At 39.6% G+C, this 21,556-nt stretch overlaps 1 pseudogene; it reads left to right on the top strand.

Annotated features, from left to right (window-relative positions):
- Positions 1–2,157: 2,157 nt before the first annotated feature.
- LOC122133661 lies at positions 2,158–14,697 on the top strand (annotated as a pseudogene).
- The last annotated feature ends 6,859 nt before the right edge of the window (positions 14,698–21,556 follow it).

Below are 21,556 nucleotides of genomic sequence, written 5' to 3'. Positions count from 1 at the left end.
GCTCAGAGTAGGTATACTACATACATTTCAGCTGTCCCCAAAAAATTATCACTTGCACTCAAACAATTCTCTGTCACCTTATGGAGGCTCCTCAGCTGTTCTCACAGACTGATGGTTGGATACCCCAGCTTCTTAGTATGGCCTTACTTCACAACCAATTACATTATTTGAATGGATTTTAGTCCCTTGAGGGGTCTTCATGCTGTAAGTAACTGATGGCATTAGCATATTAACCTTGTCCTCAAGTGGTGCTTGTGCATGTTTTTGGTTCAGTTACACCTTTACTGGACATCCTGACAACCACCTAATAGAAGTTACTCAGCTGTTGTCACTAATTGAGTTCTATCTAGTCCTCAATGAGCACAGCTACTTGAGATGGCCTTACACATCACTATTTAAACCATTTAAAATTTCACTAACACTAACACTAAACCTTCAGAGGATGTCAAACTAATCTGTCCTCAAGTGATAAGCTATACTACACTTCACCTGTGACCTTAACCTTCAGACGTCTCCTTTCAGCCGGAAACATTAATGGAAGAGGTGCTACATGCTGTTCTTCTCAATCAAAGACAGGCACTCAGCAGGAATCTCACAGTGCTTTCTTTGTGCTTAAGACTAATGTGTCCACGGGACAGGGCAAAGTGATGCTTTGTCATCATATGGCAGCTGACTGACCTTGGCCTTGACTGGAGTCACACAGCTAGGCTTTGCTTTAGGCCACACCTGTGAGCACCAAAGAACACTCATGAACAGCACCTGAAAAATAATTTCAGATGGAACAATATTCAGATGGCAGACTTATGATGTCCATCTTTTAGGGTAGAGATGCTTTACAAAGGCACAAAAACACCATTGTTTTTTTTTATGCATTTACATTGTTTTTTTAATACAGATACCACTGAACTTCATAACATTTTCAGCATCAAAATCAGATAGCTATGTGTATACATTGTCATTTTCCTAAAGAAAATGGATAGGCCCAGCTTAATTTAAATACAACATACTAGTATGGTTAATTCTTAACTAATACTTGTTTTTTTTCATCCAGTAGCCAGATTTCTAGTTTGTCATCCCAGGTCCTATATATAATCAATCTGCAACAGGTTAAGTAAGGACAGCTCGGTGTAACTATTTCCTTTCATGGATTGGAGAGTTGACACAATAATTATGGATGCCCTTCCCCACTGATGTTCCCCATCACCCTCACTAAACAGACCCTGAAAACTCTAAAGAAATGCATGAAAACCTGTCACACAAATACTATAGATGTACAGAATACCAAGAAATATTACGATACATGACCTTTTCTTTGTTCCTTCTAAATCATCAGTACTGTTTAAGTCCAGAAGCATTTTATTTCTTGGCAAAAACAATTGTTTACTGTACCTTTAACAGTACTGAATGACCCAATTGCCCCCACCTTTACATTCAAACCTAACTACCCTTATAAGAGGGCCGCTTGTTGTATTTATAACAGGGAGTTGTGTCTGCTCACACTCCAGGTTATCATCCCATTACCCACAGGTAAGACAACCAGAGTAATCAAATGATAATTTACCTAAAACTTTAAGAGTTTTAAGATCCAACAGTTCATTGTGATTATTTGATCATTCAAATGCTAGTAATTAACAATGACATTTTAAGGGTTGATAGGTAATCTCTTTATTTTCTTTTTTCATTTCAGAGTAATAATACGGAGAGTGAACATCAAAGGTACTGTAGGTGGTTTTAAAACTTGTGTCTATACTTCACTCGTAATACAGTATACTCAGCATAACATTAAGATTACTTAAACTCTGAGCTCAGTATCTATACTGGATGTGTAATTTCACCGTGATTCTAAAGTATATTTAACTACATAATGAGTCATTAATGGATACTCTCTGTGTCTTGATCTGACTTGAACTGTGCTTGTTCTTTTTCCATCAACAATCGTCTTGAATTATGCCATTCTACAATTAACTATCTGACTAATGATTTGTTGCGGTCGGTCATATTTAAACCCTTTAACAAAAGTCATGCTGATCAATATCCAGTCGGCAGGCTTAAGATATTATTAGTAAAAAAGCTGTGCTTGCTTGTCTATGTGATTTTTATATTCTGAAATTTCTAATCTACTCAATCTATCTAATTAACATTATCAAGGACTAAACCATGGGAGACGCGATGATGGCAGAGTTTGGAACGGCGGCTCCTTTTCTGAGAAAATCAGATATGGAGCGTCTGGAGGCCCAGACTCGCCCCTTTGACATTAAGAGGGCATGCTTCGTGCCGGATCCTGAGGTTGAATATGTGAAGGGAATGATTGTCAGCAGAGACGGGGACAAAGTCACCGTTGATACTGAGTATGAGAAGGTAAACAAATCAGTTTTACTGTTTTCGTTCACATTTTATTTGAACAAATCTTTTAAACTGTTTTGAGATTATTTAGACACATACATTGTCATTTTTAGACCTAAAGACTACAAAATACATCTATATTCATCATTACATGTAGATTTCCATGATTGCAGGCCTGTGAAAATCACAAGACTTTTGACTTCCAATGAATAATGTCCTCACACCAAAGATTTGTATGACTGACATATTCACTCCTTCTCAAAGACTGTCACTGTGAAAGATGTAGACGTCCACCCCCAGAACCCGCCAAAGTATGACAAAATTGAGGACATGGCGATGTTCACCTTCCTGCACGAACCTGCTGTGCTGTTTAACCTCAAAGAGCGTTATGCAGCCTGGATGATCTACGTGAGTACAATGACAAGTGTGTCTTCTCAGGAGGTTCTCAAGAGATGTCAGATATGTTCAAACAAATCATGATCAATCTCATGTCTCTTTGTACAGACCTACTCTGGGTTGTTCTGTGTCACTGTCAATCCCTACAAGTGGCTGCCAGTGTACGACCAGGAAGTTGTTGTTGCTTACAGAGGCAAGAAGAGGACTGAAGCTCCTCCTCACATCTTCTCCATCTCTGACAATGCCTACCAGTACATGCTGTCAGGTAAAAAAGTATTTATTTATTCAAATCGAATCTGAGTGTTGTATACAAACATCAGTTAAGAAACACTTAAAAAGGATATTTCATATTTTAGGTATAATAAAGGTATATAAAAAAAAACAGGAAAATGAAATTATTTGTTTTGTTTGTTTAGACAGGGAGAATCAGTCCTGCCTGATCACGTAAGTACACTATAGTAATGATGTTTCTAATTCTGACTAAAGTGCTGGTACAAAATAATAACATAAAAACTAAATTCCTTGCCCTTCTTTTTAAGTGGAGAATCTGGTGCTGGGAAGACTGTGAACACCAAGAGAGTCATTCAGTACTTTGCCAGCATTGCTGCTGTAGGTGGAGGCAAGAAGGATCCGAATGACAAAAAGGTTGTAGAATTGAGACAGTGCCTCTTCTGTGTTTAATGCAAATTCCCCCTAATCAAAATGGCAGTGACACTGATAGGTGTTTCTCTTCAGGGAACCCTGGAGGATCAAATCATCCAGTGTAACCCTGCTCTGGAGGCCTTTGGTAATGCAAAGACCATCAGAAATGACAACTCCTCTAGATTTGTAAGTATAACTTTGGATTGTCAAACGTCACTCAAGAAATGGTAATACAATCCTAGCAATGCACAACAATGCATTATGAATGCTTAAAAAAATGATTTCCATGTTTTTGTCAGGGTAAATTCATCAGAATCCACTTTGCTTCAAGTGGCAAACTGGCCTCTGCTGACATTGAGACATGTGAGTGAACTTCAGGAAAATGACATCCAATCAAAATCAATTATTCCTGAAATGCTGAAAAACATTGATTTCCTCATCATTTGGCAGATCTCCTGGAGAAGTCTCGGGTGACTTTCCAGCTCAAGGCTGAGAGAGATTATCACATCTTCTACCAGATCCTCTCTCAGAGGAAACCAGAACTGCTGGGTTAGAATTCCCAAACTTTAACATAACATTACATCACATGTCCCTTACTGAGGAAGAAACTGATGAGAACCATATTCTTCCATTTTAGAGATGCTGCTCATCACAAGCAACCCCTTCGACTATCAGTTCATCTCCCAAGGACAGACCACAGTAGCTTCCATTGATGATGGTGATGAGCTACAAGCTACTGATGTAAGTAAAGCTGCTGTTGTATTTAAGTTAGTCTTCTGAAAGCCCACTGGATAGAAACACATTGGAGAATTTTTCTATTTGGTTCTGATCTGTTTTCAGCTGTAGGAGCCCTGCAATGTCCCTGTCTTTGTGAAGTATTAATATGTTAATAGTAATAATAATAATAATAATAATACTTTAAACCCAAAGACGCTGGGTGATGTTGGGTTACATATGATGCTTGTCATATACACAGCTAGTGAGTGTAATTTCACCACTTACTCTATTATTTACGCTTCAGGATGCTTTTGATGTGCTGGGCTTCACTGCAGAAGAGAAGATGAGCATTTACAAGCTGACTGGTTCCATCATGCACTATGGCAACTTGAAGTTCAAGCAGAAGCAGAGAGAGGAGCAGGCAGAGGCTGATGGCACTGAGGGTATGTTATCCAAACACTGCTTCATTATGATGAAAAGCACCACTGGCTTTTGCATCTTGACAGTCAATTTGACCACACTGAATAATAAACAAGGTTGTGACAAAGATTGTTTTTTAGCTACTAAACATCATGACATAACTACTCCTATTGAAGGTTTAGATTGATAGCTTCCCCTTAAAAACGTGGTCACAAAATTATATTCATGAAATGTATCAATGCATAAATGTAATATTACTGCATATAGTATGTGTTTCTTTCTAACAGATATAGACAAGGCTTCTTATCTGATGAACTTGAACTCCGCTGAAGTCATCAAGGCCTTATGTAATCCAAGGGTCAAAGTAGGAAATGAGTGGGTCACCAAGGGACAGAGTGTCCAACAGGTAGGAGAGATGCAAGTTTTGTCAGAACTTTGTCCCCTTGTCAATTAAGTATTAAGTATAAGTATAAGTATATTGAATATATGTATTAAGTATGTTTTCATTATTAACCTTGCATTTTGAAGGTGTACTATGCCATTGGAGCCCTGTCCAAGTCAATATATGAGAAGATGTTCAACTGGATGGTAGTGAGAATCAATGCCCAATTGGACACTAAACAAGCTCGCCAGTACTTCATTGGTGTGCTGGATATTGCTGGATTTGAGATCTTTGATGTGAGTTTGTAAGACAAAACAAACATCTAGTTAAAAAAGAAACCTGATGCTATAGAAGGCCAACAATACATCTATCTCTTTTATAGTTAAATACCTTTGAGCAACTATGCATCAACTTCACTAATGAGAAGCTGCAGCAGTTCTTCAACCACCACATGTTTGTGCTGGAGCAAGAGGAGTACAAGAAGGAGGGCATTGTGTGGGTTTTCATTGACTTTGGCATGGACTTGGCGGCGTGCATTGAACTCATCGAAAAGGTGTGTACATCTATAGTTTATATGTATAATTACTAGTGCTGTCAAACGATTAAAATATTTAATCGCATTTATGTCATAGTTAACTCAAAATGAATCGCGATTAATCGCAAATTTGTAAATTTCCCTTCGTTTATTTATTTTTTCCATCATTTTATTTTTATTTGAATGCCCTTATCAACATGGAAAAGTGGATTGGCTTGCTTTAAGCAAATGTTTTATTTTATTGAAAACCAACATTGCCAAACAGGGCGGTACAAAATAAAATTATAAAGTGCACATTTCAGGTAAACAAGGACTCAGCCTATAGTGCAGTTAAACCATGGCTTAATATTTTCTTTTTTTCAAGTTTGCTGGGAACATAGCAGTCAGGCCTCTTATTTCAGAAACAATGAACCGTAACAGTTAGGTTACCAATAAAAGGTAAGCCTACTACTTCTTTGCTTTCAGCCAGCTGCCTGTTGACATTTTCAGACAACAGTGAAGCTCGCTTCTTTTGCACAACACAACTTTTAAAAGTAAACTTTCCATTCAGAAGCTTTTTATCATCCATTTCGCCGTATCGCGCTCACCATTCACTCAAACCGTAACGTTAGCCTACTACACAGTTTGCGAGGCCAAAAAGAACGTTAATCTAAAAAAAAAAAAAAATTTACGGCGTTAAAATGAGTTTGCATTAACGCCGTTAATAACGCGTTAAACTGACAGCACTAATAATTACTATTATTGTTAAAATGTCATTTATAACACATTTTAAGATCTAGTTCCAGTTCCTTCCCTAGAGCAGTAAAATAACATATTTGTTATTATAATAAGTACTATGGAGCATGAATGTGATTTCAGACCTAGATTTATTAAGAGAAAAACACCAACAATTATCTGATATTTCTTACGTCTGTTTATACTACAGCCCATGGGGATCATGTCCATCCTTGAAGAGGAGTGCATGTTCCCCAAAGGCCAGTGATGCTACATTTAAATCCAAGCTTTATGACAACCACTTGGGCAAAAATGCCTGCTTCCAGAAGCCCAGGCTAGTCAAGGGGAGACCAGAGTCCCATTTCTCCCTGGTTCATTATGCTGGAACTGTTGATTATAACATTTGCAACTGGCTGGTGAAAAACAAGGACCCCCTCAATGAGACAGTTGTGGGACTGTATCAAAAGTCATCAATGAAGATGCTGGGACAACTCTTTGTTGGATATGCTGGGGCTGATTCTGGTAAGCTATTTATCCATTACATAAAACAAGACCTTTATTATTTAGATTTAGAATCAGGACTGAGGAACCAGGACTGACAATAATAATAAAATCAAGCACACAACTGCCATATTCGAAAAAACAGTTAAAAACTGGGGTACACTCAAGGGTTTCCAAGTTGTTCCATTATTCAAAATTTGAATAATTTCAGTCCACATATAAATTAGGGTCATCAGGAATCTAATCCAACCTCAACCCCAAGCTGGAGTCATTCAATTACGGACATTTATGCTTTTGCTGCAGATGCTGGTGCAAAGAGCAAGGAAGCTGGTAAGAAGAAGAAAGGTTCTTCCTTCCAGACTGTGTCCGCTCTCCATAGGGTCAGTATGACTTACTAGTTCATGTATGATGTTTCTGTTCATTATGCATTGTACACAGGGTCAGTGATTACTGTTTTATTATCATTATTATAAACCTGTGAAAGACATATTCATGCTGTTCTGAACTCTGATTAAGCAAATACAAAATATCTGGACAGGAGAACCTGAACAAGCTGATGACCAACTTGAGGTCGACTCACCCCCACTTTGTGCGCTGCCTCATCCCCAATGAGACCAAGACTCCTGGGGCCATGGAGAATCCTTTGGTCATGCACCAGCTGCGCTGTAACGGTGTGCTGGAAGGCATCAGGATCTGCAGAAAGGGCTTCCCCAACAGGATCCAGTATCCAGACTTCAAACAGAGGTACAATCTGTTAATTGTTTGTCCTGACTATATGATAACACTAAGAGGACATAACAAACAGACCAATTCACTATTTTTCAGATACCGTATCCTGAATCCTGCTGCTATCCCTGAGGGACAGTTCATGGACAGCAAGAAAGGAGCAGAAAAACTGCTGGGATCTCTAGATATTGACCATGAGCAGTACAGACTTGGACACACTAAGGTACTTTATTGTATAATGCTCCCATACACACCTGCTATATTAAATTAGCACGTTTTGTTAAGCCTAATGAAACTCTAAATGCCGAAACTGTTGATTCTAAGGTGTTCTTCAAAGCCGGTCTCCTGGGTACCCTTGAGGAGATGAGAGACGACCGTCTCGCTCTCATCATGACTGGTATCCAATCAAGAGGTCGCGGTCTTCTGGCAAGAATTGAATTTCAGAAGATTGTTGAACGCAGGTAAATTGGTTTACTAATTAAATGGGAGAGTCATACTACCGAAGTGTCCACTTCTGGAAAATATCATGAAATGCATTTGTTTTTCTATATAAGTTGTTTTTCTATACATTACTTTAATTATACAATTATACATTATACAAAGAAAGAAACCAATATTGAAATGTTTTTCAGAATATGACCCAAACCATCTATACATGACAGTGGGGACAAACTTTATGGTACATGGAATTTATTAGTTTATTTAAAACAAATATTGCCTAACTGCTCAAATAGGAATAAATGTTCAAAGAACATACTGTATCATTAAGTTAGCTGTAACCAAACAGTGTGTTTAAGGGGCAAACAAAAGGAAATGTCCACAGAATGGCCTGGGTCCATATTCACAAAGCACCTTGAAGCTAAAAGTAGCTCTTAACTTGTCGATATAGGAGAAATTCCAAATAATAATGGCCATGTCAGTCTCAACTTTGGGACTCCAACTTTTTAGTAAATTAGAGTAATTAGAGTAAATCACAATGCCAATTAGCGCTTATAGTAGCACCTAACCCTGGGAGAACTAAGAAGCAGTCAAGAGGACTCATAACTCACTAAAACCAACTCCTGGAAAATAGTGGGTTTGGGTAGCATATTGCGTCATTATTTATGAATTCATCTTTCTTTGCAGTAGGCCCTAAAGCGCATGCCTACTCACTGGCACAGACCTGTCACTCATCAATCAATCACTAAGGTCATTCATGAGAGTTGGCGTCAGCCAGCTTTGGGAATAGGAGAGAACTGTCACTTTTAGTGTGACTTAGGAGTACTCTCAGTGAAAAGAACAAATTACTTGTCAATACAGGCCATGAAGTTTGTTTTAATTAAATAAATGTACTCGTCATAACTCTTCATTATTGTGTGGGGAATTAATTTGGAGAAAATATTTGCAATATATAAGATTTAAGATGAACTCCCTTTGGCCTGTCACACAGCAAGGAAGCACTCGTAATCATTGTCCAATTTCTTTACAGTAGAGCCTTTTACTTTAATTTGGGCTAAATGGCCTTTCCTTTCAGTTTTATTGTACAAAAACTCTGAGGGCAAAAATAAATGATGTGATTCAAGTGAACAGAGAATTGCCGAAATCGCTGAAAGTCAGGTCATACTCACACACTACTATAAATACAGTATATGGGTACAAAGGTTGAGCCGATGGTAAACTTGAATGTGAACATGTGCTACACGCTTCACAGAAGTTAAAGTTCAATGCAATCGCTTAAACATTCCTATCACATTTCTTCCTGCGCTCAGATGAGAAAATGGCCATATAATGACAATAACTCACATCAACCCTATTCTTCTACAATCTCCTGTTTGTTGCACACACGATATGACTTTCTTTCCCTTCCAAAATGTAAGGGATTCCCTGCTCGTGATTCAGTGGAATGTCCGTGCATTCATGGGTGTCAAGAATTGGCCCTGGATGAAGATGTACTTCAAGATCAAGCCCCTGTTGAAATCAGCTGAATCTGAGAAAGAGATGGCCAACATGAAGGAAGAATTCCTGAAACTGAAGGAGGCCTATGCTAAATCTGAGGCTCGTAGAAAAGAGCTGGAGGAGAAAATGGTTTCTCTTCTCCAAGAGAAGAATGACCTGCAACTTTCAGTTCAGACTGTGAGTAAAGCTTATTTCCAATGTTCATAACATTTGCTTTAGACGATACATTTGTTTGACATATAGATGAAGGAAATATTTGTAAAATGAGCATTAAGCTGCCATGGCCATTTTCACCTACAGCAATCAATTACTCTTCACAGGAACAAGATAGTCTTTGTGATGCTGAGGAACGTTGTGAGGGTCTGATCAAGAGCAAGATCCAGCTTGAGGCCAAAAGCAAAGAGCTGACTGAGAGACTGGAAGATGAGGAAGAGATGAATGCAGATCTGACTGCTAAGAAAAGGAAGTTGGAGGATGAGTGCTCTGAGCTCAAGAAGGACATTGATGATCTGGAGCTAACACTGGCTAAAGTGGAGAAAGAGAAACATGCCACTGAGAATAAGGTCAGTGCATGTGAAATAGGTGCAATGTGATGGTAAGGGAACTCCCTATGCTAAAATGTTTGTATTTCTTCTATTCATTTAGGTTAAAAACCTGACTGAGGAGATGGCAGCTCTTGATGAAATCATTGCCAAGCTGACCAAGGAGAAGAAAGCTCTACAGGAGGCTCATCAGCAAACGCTGGATGACCTTCAGAGTGAGGAGGACAAAGTCAACACTCTGACTAAGGCCAAAGCCAAGCTGGAGCAGCAAGTTGATGATGTGCGTGTCCACTTATCACCTTATTCAAATCTTTGTGTATTGCGCTGATGTCTGAAAAATTTAAAACAAATTCCTTTCCTACCGTTTTTCAGCTTGAGGGCTCCCTGGAACAGGAAAAGAAGCTAAGGATGGATCTGGAGAGAGCTAAGAGGAAGCTTGAGGGTGACTTAAAGTTGACCCAGGAAAATGTGATGGATTTGGAAAATGATAAACAGCAGCTAGAGGAAAGGCTGAAAAAGTATGTTTTCTGGATCACACATGAGACAAAACCATTTTTCTTTATTTTTTTTATTGCATTAACCAATATTCCAAAAAGGAAACTATTATTTTTACTCTAAAGATGATTTAATCTGGGGGGGGTTTACCATAGGAAAGACTTTGAAATGAGCCAGCTTACCAGCAAGATTGAAGATGAGCAAGCTATGGGAGCACAGCTCCAAAAGAAACTGAAGGAACTTCAGGTACAGAGGAAACAATTAGTATAAAAACTGAGTATACAATAGGACATTTAATCTGAACACATTCATGTTTTCTTGAAAAAAGGCCCGAAATTGAGGAGCTGGAAGAGGAGCTGGAGGCTGAGAGAGCAGCCAGGGCCAAAGTGGAGAAGCAGCGGGCAGACCTGGCCAGAGAGCTGGAGGAGATCAGTGAGAGGCTGGAGGAGGCTGGAGGTGCCACTGCTGCCCAGATTGAGATGAACAAGAAGAGGGAGGCTGAGTTCCAGAAGTTGCGCAGAGACCTTGAAGAGTCCACTCTGCAGCATGAGGCCACCGCTGCCACACTGAGGAAGAAGCAGGCAGACAGTGTAGCTGACCTCGGCGAGCAGATTGACAACCTTCAGAGAGTGAAACAAAAGCTTGAGAAGGAGAAGAGTGAACTCCGTCTGGAGCTGGATGATGTTGCCTCCAACATGGAGCAGGTTTCCAAAGCCAAGGTAAAGTATGAAAACTTTCATGAACAATAGTGTTTACATATCAAGAGTCCAGATGTTTTTGATCTTTCTATTTTCATGAACAATTTTCTTTTTTCAGGGAAACTTGGAGAAAATGTGCAGGACCTTGGAGGATCAGATGAGTGAATATAGGACAAAGTATGAAGAAGCCCAGCGCGGCATCAATGATTTTTCTATGCAGAAAGCTAAGCTACAAACTGAAAATGGTACATAACAGTTACACTGACATAACACTGACATAACACTGACATAACACTGACATAACATTAACACTCTCATGACAAGCTATCATGACTAACCTAATTAACCTAAATAACCTACTAATTATCATGTCTCAATCAAACAGGGGAGCTTTCCCGACAACTAGAAGAGAAGGATTCTCTTGTCTCTCAGTTAACTAGAGGCAAGCAATCCTACACCCAACAGGTTGAAGACCTTAAAAGACAACTGGAAGAAGAAGTCAAGGTGTTTAGAAAACATACTACTACATGAACAACAGTGTAATGTAGTGTAATAATGTAGTGTGATAAATATTAATGTAACCAATTTCTACTTTTTAAATAATTGACTTATTGATTTGATTTGGTTCTTAAAACAATTGACTTCTATAATACAATTTTCCTAGGCTAAGAATGCGCTAGCCCATGCAGTGCAGTCTGCTCGCCATGATGCTGACCTCCTAAGAGAGCAGTTTGAGGAGGAGCAGGAGGCCAAGGCTGAGCTGCAGCGCAGTCTCTCCAAGGCCAACTCTGAGGTGGCTCAGTGGAGAACCAAGTACGAGACTGATGCCGTCCAGAGGACTGAGGAGCTGGAAGATGCCAAGTAAGGCCCCTGACCTGAAGCTGTATGAACTGTTTAAAATCAAAGACTAAACATGGCTATTAAAGTTGTAATCCACACTTTAAATGCATTGTTACTCAGGAAAAAGCTGGCTCAGCGTCTGCAAGATGCAGAGGAAGCTGTGGAGGCTGTTAATGCTAAATGCTCCTCCCTGGAGAAAACTAAGCATAGACTGCAAAATGAGATTGAAGATCTCATGGTAGATGTGGAGAGATCCAATGCTGCTGCTGCTGCCCTGGACAAGAAGCAAATAAACTTTGACAAGGTAACAAACCCGTTTCGCCTTTGATAGGGTTCATAGAGATTGGGTTTTAGATCTAAAAGGACCTGTTATATTCCAAGGAATATACAATAATAAGTATGGTGGTATTTCAAATCTATCAGGTCATGGCTGAGTGGAAGCAGAAGTATGAGGAGTCTCAGACTGAGCTGGAGGCCAGATCTCTTGGCACTGAGCTCTTCAAACTCAAGACCTTCTATGAGGAGGCTTTAGGTCATTTGAAGACCATGAAGAGGGAGAATAAAAACTTCCAAGGTCTGTATAATTTCCTGTCATATTTATTGTCTTTGTTTTTTACTTTTGTTCTTTTGAAGCATGTTTGCATCTTTCCATCATTGGATGCCCCTTTATTGTATGCGAGTACATACCAAAAGCACACCAATTTGCTTTCAGATTTAATTTCTGACCTCACCGAGCAACTTGGTGAGACTGGAAAGAGCATCCATGAATTGGAGAAAGTCTGTGCAAACAGCTGGAACAGGAGAAAGCTGAGATCCAAACTGCACTAGAGGAAGCTGAGGTACATTACATTGAACTGCCGTTAATGGCATGATTACGACAGTGCTAGTGAGGAGATACTAATGTTTTCTGTTGTTGCTAATTCCCAAAGGGTTCCCTGGAACATGAGGAGGGTAATATCCTCAGAGCTCAGCTGGAGTTCAACCAGGTCCAAGCTGATATTGAGCACAAACTTACTGAGAAGGATAAGGAGATGGAGCAGGCCAAGAGGGCCCAGCAGAGAGTGGTGGATACCCTGCAGTAGGGATGTCACGAGAACCGATACTTACAATACCTTTCGGTACTAAAATAACAAAACACCGACGATACCCATTTTTTTGAAGTACCGTAAGTACCGTGAGCGCCGATACCAGCTGTTTTTCACATGCAGATGTCATTTACTATTGTAAACGATGAAACTAGTGGAGGCGGCCAGGTGCGCAGTGTTGCCAGACTGGAAATGGCGTATCGTATCAAAAGGCTCAGTTTGGAGGATAATTATCATATCTGGCAACACTGGGAAGGCGGTCGACCAATGACAGTCCTCTCTACAGTCAGAGCTCGCGCAAAAAGGTGGAATGTAATGGAGATACCCTTTCCAAAACTACGTAATAATTAGTTTGTGAAAGATCCAGAGAAACACAAATATCCGACGAGGCAAAACCCCGGACGCTTTTGGAATCCCTGCCGGACGCATTTTTTAGGTCTCGAAAAGAGGACATGTGCGGGTAAAAGAGGACGTCTGGTCACCCTACTTATGCAAACAATGCTACCGTGTTCCTAAGACCAAAGGAGGTAATACTTCCAATTTAGCTAAGCACCTGAAAGACCGTCATCCGGATTTGTTTAAAGAATTCAAGGAGAGTTTTGATTCATATTAACAACATCCAAAGAATGCACTTTTTCAGTTTTTTTAATCTGTCATACTGAAATACACGTTACATGATGTTTAAGATGGTGGGCACGTGTGTTAAGCCATTGTATGTTATGTACGTAGTTTAGGTTAGCTATACTGTAGTTTTAACGTTAGCCTATAGTCTAACTTGGTTAGAAGGAGAGAGAGAGAGAGAAAGAGAGCATGTATCTTGCAAGTATCATGTCAAAACTAGCGAAATTCACTGAATGTCCTAGTTTAATATAGTTACAACTGAATATGCAATTGGTTTGAAAAAACACGATTACCCAATTTATTTATTATTTTCGATGCATTAGACACAATGTAGCCTAAAAGACGATTTGCGAGTGACAGCTGGAATTTCGCCGCGACCACACTGAACATTGATCTATTTTTGTATTTAATACGTCCTTTAAGAAGCTTTACTCTTTAGGGCTGTGAAATGCTGTGAAAAATTATGCAATTTTGCCCAAACTCATGTTCATCTTGTTAGCTGAATGGCTGCACTGTTATATCCACTGTTCTGTTTTGCACTGTTGTTGTTTTTGCACAGTACCTTTTGAAAAGATGCCTGGAAGTCTGGAATGTGTCTGGGGACACTAGTTGTTGCACTATGACCATACATTTCACTTTATTATGTTGTGATATGCTCTATTGCACATGTTTTGTATGTCTTATGACATTTTGCTATCAAATATTTTAATAAAGAAGTTCAAGTTTCAAGTTTTAGTACATGGAATCATGGAAAATCCTTTTTTTTTTTTCCCTTGGTATCGAAATTGGTATCGAGAATCGTGTTATTTTACTGGTATTGGTACCGACTACTGAATTTTTGGTATCGTGACACCCCTACCCTGCAGAGCTCCCTGAAGTCTGAGTCTCGCAGCAGGAATGAGGCTCTCAGGCTGAAGAAGAAGATGGAGGGAGACCTCAATGAGATGGAGATCCAGCTCAGCCAGGCCAACAGGCAGGCAGCAGTGAATGAATAGGATTCCCAACTGCATCTGGATGAATCTCTCCGTGCTAAAGACAACATTGCCATTGAGGAAAGATGCAACATTCTGCTGCAGGCTGAACTGGATGGAGCTGGTGGAGCAGACTGAGAGATGCCGGACACTGGCTTAACAGGAGCTGCTGGACGTCAGCGAGAGGGTGCAGCTGCTGCTCTCTCAGGCAAAATATGCAGGACATTATGCAGATACAATTCATAGTTCTGGCGAAATGTTTGAGTTCAAAAGCCATTCAAATTACATTTCTTCCTTTCGTGCTCCTTACTCAACATACAGAGGCGGTCCAAGCCACTTTGTTTCCAATTGATAGATCCAACACTGTGTACTAAATTTAACCAAAATGTATTGGATTACAATCATGGACTTTACTGTACCTTTAAATGTTTTCTTGATTAACATTATAATTTACACAAAAAGTATGATTTTAATGAGTCCACTTCAATCGGAGTGTAAGTCAAATGATTATAACTGTCATCTGTCTTTTCTACAAATTCAGAACACCAGCTTGCTGAACCAGAAAAAGAAGCTAGAGGGTGATACATCCTAGCTGCAGACTGAAGCGGAGGAGGCTGTGCAGGAGTGCACGAATGCTGAGGAAAAGGCCTACAGGAGGCTGTAGGTGTCCCATAGTAATCCAGTCATCCAGCATACTGCATGTGTTTAATAAGACCCATAAGGTGCAGTGTGTAACTGTCGTGTAACGTCTATATGGGTTATATGAAAATGACGTAAAAGTGATATGCTGTGTGTTGCGTTTTTGTCATTAACAATGATTGGGGGCTGGTGCAATGATCGCACGGTGATGGACATTGATCATGGATACCTGTGGGTAAAGGGGAAGCGTGCAAGCATTGGTCATGTCATTGATTGTCTCCCCGGGCGAGCTCTACTTGAGGTGGATATGCGTTAATGCCAGGGAGGACTCAGGTCACGAAAAGGAGACGGAATACGGAAGACGGGCGGGCAGGCAGGCAGGCAGGCAGGCAGAAAGCCACCGGCATGCACACTGGAAATACATCTGCAGGATTGCAGCGGCACGACTACGAGGAGACCGAGAGAAAGCAGAGAACCCATCATCAACGCACGATAAGTATCCTTGAAGGGAAGTGATACTTTCACTACCTACCCCTTGCGTGTAATGGTGCGGTGTGCGACAGGTAGCTTATAAGTGTTTGTGCTTCACAGTTGGTCTTGTGATCGCAGGCCCGTGAGGCAACGCAAGCAAGAGCAGAAGAGGCAGTGGACTACGCGATCGCCGGGGTCAGTGCCTGCTTAACATCAGGACCAGTGCCAGAGGTGTAAAAAGTACTGAAATGTTGTACTCAAGTAAAAGTACAATTACTTTGATGAAATTTTACTTAAGTACAAGTAAAATTACCCATCTAAAAATCTACTCAAGTAAAAGTAAAAAGTAGTTCATTTAAAATGTACTTTAAGTAAAAAGTTACTTAGTTACTTTCAACAACTTCATCGGAGCCGCTCCTATATAGTGCAAAAAAGGACAAGGGGTCATAAATCCAATACAAAAAATAGTTATTTTTAATTAAAGAAAATCTTTAGAAATATAAACATGTCAAACATTAAACATTAAACTGTCAACACAACATTTAAGAACTTTTGGGATGACATGTCAAGACATGAACCACATGACAGCTAAAATAAAAAAGTTAAAATGCCGCTGCCCCACTATATTTAAACTTTGGTTACTTGTGTCCACCTTTAGAGCATTAGTCTACAAACTTCTTATTGAGTTTGAGCAGCAGCTGATTTTCAAGGTGTGTAGAGTTCATCCGGGCTCGCTTTGCAGTAAACAGCAATCCAGCACAGCCGAAGATTCACTCGCCGAAGCAGGTAGGCCGGTATTGAGTTTCAGGGACAGTTTTTTTGATACTCCCCTGTACCTTCTGGACTTCATTGAGGAAAATAAATCATCTTCATCTGATGAATGTTATCCAACTTGTTTCAGCCTCTACCATCCGGTCAAGACGTTGTCTGACATAGACTAGACCTGTAGAATGACAAACAACATTTCTGACAATTAAGTATTGAGCTGCCATCAAGAGTGCATCTTAACACAGAAATAGCTATAAATAGCTACTTGAGATGACAGACCTACAGTACAGAATGATAACATTATTTTCTATTTCTACATGCATCACAATTCATAATCCTCAATTCTTGCTAACCGAGAGCCCTGAGCATGAACATGAAATACGTGCACGTTGCAAAGCCACCACATCGTGATAAATTCGAGATAACGACATACACATTGACATTGACTTTTCCAACTGTCTGACAACGATGGTGTGCGCATTCACATCGTTCCTGTTTCAGGGCATGGGAGGCAGCCAAATGATTAGCCTAATATCAGTTTATACGGTGTATCTTATTGCTGATGACTGATCTGCAGTTTTTAACACAATGAGAGACTGAACATAATAATGCTATGAACTGAAACGAATGGAAGACAGGAATGGAATTATTATTAGTCTACTGGATGACGACTGTTAACAGAAGGATGGGTACATGAGTGTATAGCTAGCCTAGCTAGCTAGTTGACGTTAGCATACTTAGGGTGGTTGCAAGTGCTAGCCAAAATGAGGCTACAAGTGCCATGACACATATTTTGCTTATTGTAGCAAAGCTAATAAACAACAAAAACGCTGTCTGAACTACTAATGGAAAGGGACAAATACTGTACTTACCAACACATGCTTGCGCAGATTTGAAGATTCATTTTTATAAGCAGAAAGTTCTGTCTGGCGGGGCAGGCACAGCTTACACAGCATTATATAGCTGTTGCCTCTTTTAGGTTGGAAGGCAAACTGCTTGCTGAGTTTCTTCATCTTCTTTAATTTTAACTTGCGGAAAGTTCGGTGCTTCAGCTTGTTGGTCGTCCGCAGCTTGTTGGTAGTTGGTAATCCGCAGCTTGTTGGTAATCATCTTCCTCCATCTCTATCTCTCGTGACTTGACACCGGCGGCTTGCATCGACTCCATCATCCTCTCTATGCAGCATACACCACTGCAGTGAGAGTTGTCATGCGCGATTCCCGCCTTTCGGTTTCCTTTCTTGAAATGTTTTTTTTTTACTCAGTAACGGATGTAATTTCCAATGTAGCGAAGTACAATACTTCAGTCAAAATCTACTTAAGTAAAAGTAAAATTACCGATTTCAAAAACTACTTAAAAATTACAAAGTACACAAAAAAACTACTCAATTACAGTAACGTGAGTAAATGTAATTCGTTACTTTACACCTCTGACCAGTGCGGAGGAGGATCCACTCCAGCATTGGGCTCACTGGATTTCCGCAAACTGACGTGACATCCTCGGCGTGGTGACTGCCAGAGCGTGTGGGATTATTTATTTTATTTTTCTGGTCGGCTCGGAGAGGCCGACCAGTGGACTCTTTATCTTGCATGTTTGTCTGTCTTGTCTGTTGGGCATCACGGACCCTGCTGCAACATAGCGCTGAACAGGAGAACAGTGGGTGAGCTGACGAGGCATAGTGACGTAGTGTAACCTGAGTGGTTTTAGACACTGGAGCGCAAATAATTTTTACTGCCATTTAAATGAGTGTATTGCTCTGTGTGTGATGAATTTGGTGTGGGCTTTTGTATGCCTTATATCTATTCACCTGAGTTGACTATTTATTACCGGAGATATATATTTTTGTAGTAACTTATTTACCTGCTGTCTGGGTCTGTCTCCTCCCCATCAGTGGGGCTCTGTTTAGTGCAAGTAGACCTTGTCGGTAGGAAAACTGTATGATCAGGGAAAGTGTATTAAAACCGGATGTCGTCACTTTAAGCCGGTCTCTGGTTGGATAAAGCTTTTCAGCAGAAATGGACAAGGACCTTTACTTTTTAGTTGAGAAGTTGTGTTGATCGCCTGGCATGCAAACGATCAGTTTTCTTTAAATTATTATTATTTTTGTGAAGTTATATGGCTTATGTGAATAAAGCTATCTACACAACTTTTTATATGTCTACATTGACTCGTTTAGTTGTTCATGTGGTACACGTAGGTCTTAACTGAAGCTAACGCTTAGACCAACAATCCATTGGAACACATAGTAGCTAGCTAGCCTTGCTGCTAATAAGTCTAACGTTAGCATGCTGATATGAATAGACCCATTATAGTCAGGTGGCTTAATGCTCAATTGACTTGTTAACCAAACTTTTACAAAGTCATACAACTAAACACACAAGCGACTTGTTAACCTATGTCTACATTGACTCGGTTAGTTGTCCATGTGGTACACGAATGTTGCAGAGTATTGTCCTATTGTAGGACTTAACTGAAGCTAACGCTTAGACCAACAATCCATTGGAACACATAGTAGCTAGCTAGCCTCGCTGCTAATAAGTCTAACGTTAGCATGCTAATATGAATAGACCCATTATAGTCAGGTGGCTTAATGCTCAATTGACTTGTTAACCGAACTTTTACGAAGTCATACAACTAAACACACAAGTGACTTGTTAACCGAACTTTTACGAAGCTATATGACCAAACACAAAGCTAGCACTGTTAATTCCGCTATAGCTAGCCAGGTCAATTAGCTCGCCTAAGATACTGCAATTTAAGCTAACCAATTACCTCATTTCCCCCAAAACCCATCGATTACATGTGTTTGTGATGTGTAACATATATCCTTAATCAGTCATTCAAGTTATTAACGTTTATTTACCGCTAGCAATTACACGACACAAGGGTAATTCAATCGCTATTAATGTTGAACTTGAACTTCAACAACGTCACACAATATTAAAAGTCAGGCATCGGCATGGTTCCTACAGAATAAATCAAAGGTCCTTGTCCATTTCTGCTGAAAAGCTTTATCCAACCAGAGACCGGCTTAAAGTGACGACATCCGGTTTTAATACACTTTCCCTGATCATACAGTTTTCCTACCGACAGACCTATAGCGGTGGGTACTGTGATTGCCTGTTTATGAGCTGGGAATTATTAATAATACAAAGTTGACGCCAAACTTCCTGTGTTTTGTGAGCCTGGGGGAGTACGCCAACCTGTAACTTTTCAGGCCGTGACATAACAAATTAGCAAACTGCTAATTTAGCACATAACTATACACAACTGTGCCTAAGACAAGCTTTTACATTCGATGATAACCCTATAAAAGAACACATTTTAGGGAAACACACACACACACACACACACACACACCGAGATGCTACATGAACCACCTCAATTGCTGAACAGGAAACCAATAAACTTCAGATCTACACATCCAGCATCCTGACTCTTGTTTGAGACTTAAAGTGTTATTTCGGACACAACATAATATTAGCTAGCTTTTTTGCCGGTATTAGACCGAAAACGAGCAAAGACAGGAGTTTTTTCGCGTTTGTTATGGTGTATTGTCCACTAAGCTAGCATTTTAGCCAGATAGTGAGTTAACAATTCATATAGCGTCCCACATTATGCTAGATAGCTAACTTGTGCCTTTTCATTGTAAAGTATAGTGTTACATAAAAAAGAGCATGTACAGATCAAAACTTACCTCACCAAAACATAGCTATAATAATCCTGTTCGTTCGGTAATGCCGCCTGGACTGGAATGACAAATTAACGAATAGTATTAAACTAGCCAGCTAACTAGCTAGCTTAGTATCTAACGTTAAAGCTATCAACCTTTATTTCGTTCATCTCGTGCCGTTAACCGTTGATTTGAGGGGAAAGTGACGTGATTAATGACGTCTATGAAAATATTTTGGAAACTGACAACAACCCAACAGAAATGATTTACGAAGTGCTTTCATTTTCAAGCATAAAATGTACATGGATTTGTGATCTATTTTGTTACAAAATAACTACCTTCAGATACATAGATTTGTGAGATGCTAGGCTAACTTTTCTCAGGTGCGTTTCACGTTAGGGTTTTCTAATCTGACTTCCAAGAGGAGCTAAATCCAATTCGTGACCTTTCAATTGAAGTTACTGATAGTAACTTCTGGGAAAGCTACATTTATCTATACTGCCATAATTTAAGAGTTCTTGTGTATGTGCAAACAAACGCACTGGAAATCATGGGCTTCAAGTAAATTAATCTCTGCTGTGGTCAAGAGACTGGAAGAAGACCTAGTGCAAATTACAGTATAATATAACGGTATAGCAACCCAGACGTTTAGTGCATCTCTGTCCCCTCTCCTTAAATGTACAATGTGATAAATCACCTGCCTTCTGCATGGGGCTAAATGGAAAGTGGACACACATCAGGGTAACTTTAGAGTTTTAAGGAGGTTTAAACATTACTACAAATCAGACTGCACCTAAATATTGTCATATATACCAGAAAAAAAGATGTTTAGGTTACCTTTGTAGAACATAACCTTGAATTATATAGGCATGAACATACTGACATGGTATAGTACAACAACAGAATGACAACATTAGTAGCCTATAATCAAAGACTGTTATGACTAAATATACATTAAAGAGAAATAAATACATTTTGTTTTTCATCCCTTTCCAGAAAACGCACAATGTGCTTTCCAATACATTTTAAAATAAGACAAGCAAGTGCAACACAGTATACGATGAAACAGGAACAAAGACATACCTTAATAAATCCATTCAAAAGAATGTCTATCCAAATCAAACAATAAAATAATTCCACATAAAACTCATATGAAAGTGATCAACCTGAAATATTATCAGAACTTTATGAATTAGGTTATGTTCACAGGATTCACCCCATCTTCACTGAAAAGTAGGGGACCATACTATTCTTCAAATATCACTATTCTTTAAGAACAGTGACAATACATGCATGTCCAGGTAGGAGTCTTTTCAGCTTTTATTAATATTATCAGTCCCCAGATGGCAGCATGTCATACAAGATATGTTTGATTGAGACACACACCACAGACCAGCCCATCTCAAATGAAATACAATATAAGGCACAACCTATCAAAGCACCA

Source organism: Clupea harengus, chromosome 17, assembly GCF_900700415.2.
Source record: "Clupea harengus chromosome 17, Ch_v2.0.2, whole genome shotgun sequence".
Classification (NCBI taxonomy): Eukaryota; Metazoa; Chordata; class Actinopteri; order Clupeiformes; family Clupeidae; genus Clupea; species Clupea harengus.
The sequence above is the reverse complement of the archived record's forward strand: the minus strand, read 5'-3'. Positions and strand labels throughout refer to the sequence as shown.